The sequence below is a fragment of the Perissodus microlepis genome, chromosome 23 (genome assembly GCF_051167445.1).
Source record: "Perissodus microlepis isolate ML-2025 ecotype Zambia chromosome 23, ASM5116744v1, whole genome shotgun sequence".
In the NCBI taxonomy this organism is placed as follows: domain Eukaryota; kingdom Metazoa; phylum Chordata; class Actinopteri; order Cichliformes; family Cichlidae; genus Perissodus; species Perissodus microlepis.
The window spans coordinates 3,827,051-3,830,924 of NC_140482.1; positions in this window are offsets into that span (position 1 = coordinate 3,827,051).

The following is a 3,874-nucleotide window of genomic DNA, read 5'->3' on the forward strand; positions in this document are numbered from 1 at the left end:
TGTGATGGGACAGCTGCGTTTTGAAATGTATGCTTTTACGAGAGCGTTTTCAAAACACTGCATTTTTCCTTGAGGAAAGCGCCGTCTCAGTGTGGACGGGAGGTCAAAACGGAGAGAAAACGATGCGTTTTCGTTTGAAAACGCATTAGTGTGGACGTAGCCTTAGTTGAAAGAAACTTGTCCTAACAATAGAGCTAATCTGTTATTAAAGGACTGTCCAAAGTCACACCAAGGGTCCTTGTAACCAGACGCCAGTAAGAGGCTAAAAGACCAATGGCGCGTTCATACCCATCTAACAGGTTGGGTCACCAAAATAAAATAATTTATCTTTTACTTTTGTTCAGATTGAGGACGTTTATGTCGAGCCACCAGTTATTTCCAGTTATTGTACATCTGTTGGCTTGTATAGGCAAATATATCTGTAGGTCATCTTCAAAGCAATGACAAGAGATGTTATGTTCAGGGATGTTGTAATAAAGGTAGTCTTCATTACTTAACCACATAAACATACATGAGAGATTTTAATATTTATATTAAAGGAAAGCGCACTCATACAAAAGTTTGTTATGTTTTATTGATTATTTGGCTATAGGTTTTCCTTCTGGCCAGCCTTCCAGCTGGTACTGTTTAATGTCTGCCTGGGAAAAGAAATTTCAATTAGTATGGGAAGTTTGTTTAAGCTGGTGGAAAACATTACTTTAACACTTACCTTTTGGACAAAATCATCTTACCTGTGGTTTCGCCTGATGGCGTGCCAGCCAAAAGAGTCCCCAGGCATCTCGAGTTCCCTTTTAAAGATTCCTGGCAGTACCAAGTGATTGAAGACAGGATTGAATAGATTAGATTATTGTAGATTATAGGCGGTAGTCCAAGTGGGAAATATTTATTTTAATAACTGTAATTACGGTTATTATGTCTACACTATTGATTTGATGTTAATAAAGGTTATTAGATAAGAAATGTGTGTGTAGTTTAGGTTCATACGTAACCCCAGATGATGGTATGGGCCATTTAGCAGCAGTCTATAAAGGGGTACCATTTAACATCAGAGGCTGTTGCTGGAGCCATGTCTCATCGCTGGGCTACATTGTTTTATTTTTTGTTATGCATTTGGAATTTAAATGTTGGTGAATAAAACATGGTGGGTCTGTATCCGTTCTCTTCCTCAAGCCTCCCATTTGAAACTAGTCACTACAAGCTATCCTAATAGATGTTAAGGGAAACATATATAAAGAGAAGAGAATGGGCCCAGGTAGAGAACCCTGAGGTACCCCACAGCTAAGTGGGGACACAGATGATGAGTACTGCCTAAATAGACAAAGAAACTTCTGTCTGACAGATATGACTGGAACCATTTACATATTGTACCTTAAACACCTTCTCCAGTATGCGGTGATTTGAAACCAGAAAGGGACTTCTTGGAGATGCAGTTTAGTTGGGTATATACTACCTTCTCTAAAACCATATACAGAAGAGGGGGCTCAGAAATGGGCCAGAAATTAGAAAGAACAGAAGAATCCAAATTGTTCTTTTTGATGAGGGGCTGTATGACAGTATGTATACTAGACACTACACACTGAACTTTGGACATCGGATAGACATGCAGATCATGTCTATATTGAGTCCATCTGTCCCAGACCAGTTCTGGACATCTATACGACATCGGAATCAGTTCCACAAATTGGACGTCCAACCTGGACGACATTTGTTGTTCAACATTTGAACTTTGGACTGGGGACTCTTTTAGGATGTCACTGATGACAGGTGCAGGAAATTTACACGATTAATAAATATGATATTTTTCCCAATGATACATTTGAATACAGATTATTTAAAAAACAATTAAAATATATTATGTGTTAGCCCATTGATTTATTCTGTGCTTGTGTTTTTTTTTTTAATTTGACATTTTCCTGTTTTTTTTTTTAAATGGTTAATTTATTTCAATTGATAAACATATTTCTTTAACCAGGTTATAACTGTAATTTATTAGATTATATTGCAAACATTGAAATCCATGGTCAAATGTAAAATAATAGTGGTTAAGGTAGAAAAAAATTGAACCATATGTATTTGAAAATGATAGGTTTAAAAGAACATTTGCATTATATCGACTGCAGATGATAACTCATGATGCATCAAAAGTGTCGATAAAGCTACAGAAAAAGTAACTGATGGCTTATAAAAAACCATGTCCCCCACCCTCTGGAAACAGGGCACTACAAAGCATATAGAAGCAGAAAAAATTAGTCTAAGCTTGATATCGAAAAGACGTCTACAATAACTACATTTGGACTATAAATAGCCCATACACGGAGGTCCTATGGATGTCACAGTAAATGTTCAGTAGAAAAAAAAGACGTCACCTGGTATTTTTTTGTTTTTTTTTCATTTCTTTTTCTTTCTTTTCTCTTTCTCTTTTGTAGCTTAACACGAGTCCATATGCACCAACATCTGGGGCTGAAAACTGAAGCCAACACAGTTGTGCGAAAGACCTGAAGTTTCTTCAATTGCTTGAAGGGAGTCAATCGCCAAATAAGTAGTAATATTACTGTAATACACGAAAGATGTGGATATTTTCCCACTAACTCATCCTTCACAATTAGGAATTATGTGACCAAAATTAATGCCCAGGTTCTTATTTGTAGCAGATGGGCTCCAGGACCCTCGTTACCCTGATAAGGATAAGCGGAAGAGGGTGGATGTACTAACAACACTCTGTTTGCCCAGGTCTATGAGCATGGGTGGTCTCTGCCACCCCTTTTTAATGACCAGTCAAAGGTAAGCTGCAGAGAGCTAAGTAAGCAGCATAGAAAGCACAAGTGCCACTTCTAACTGGATTGCCAGCTAGAAGCTGCAGATGTAACGAGTAGCACGCACACTCCAATCCATCTATCCATTCCCTTCCACTTATCCAAATCAGGATAATGGATGGACTGGTGTCTTTCCCAGCTGTCACAGGATGAGAGGTCACATATCGTTTCATTATCTGTAAAAGAAAATTATCAGAACTCATTAAGAAGACTTAAAATCAAGGCTAAGCTTCTGTTTAGGCTCAAGAGAGAGCCTACCAATGTGTGTGCTTTAGTCATGAATTGGTATTCATAATATTCTTCTCATGGAGGAAATGTACTGAATGAGCAGCCTGACAACATAAAAACAACTTTTTTTTTCTTGAGAGAAAGAGCGATTATATTTACGTGTAAACTAGAGCGTGAGACATTTAATGAAGCCATTACAGTTTGTTTAGTGAATGCTAACTCGGTAATTGTTTTTATCTTGAGTTTACTGCAGCTGTAGCAGCATTATTTATAGCAGCGTTTAACCATTTTGACACAGAAAAGCTGGACAGGAGACAGAGGGTGGTCAGAGTCCTTCTTTTGGTTTTGGTTTTTTTACCTTTTATTGTTTATTTTATTTTATTTTCACTTGCTAAATACGGGACAGACTTGACTGAGGAAAAGAAAAGGGAGAAAGAAAGAGGAAAAAAAAACAGCGGCGGAGAGGGACGGGGATAAAGGACAAAAAACAAAAACCAACAAAATAAGCAGACAAAAAATACATCTATCAATCACCTGGATCACCTTTGAGAAAGGAAAAAGAGAAAACAAGCAGAAGATAAAAAAAAGAGCAACATAAACATCATTACGATGATCTATGTGAATATAACAGTAAATACTCAATATTAAACATTATTGTGCAGCACGTAAGATCGACAGCGCACAGTGTGCTTTGAGGTAGGAGCCAAAAAGGGTGTAGTTTGTGTGTGTGAGCACCCGTGTGTACACCTGTGAGCATGGACGCGCTTGTTTTTAAAAGGTTCCTTCATGTAATGATCTGCTAGAGGGTGTGGGGGGGCCACAGCCCCGTCCTC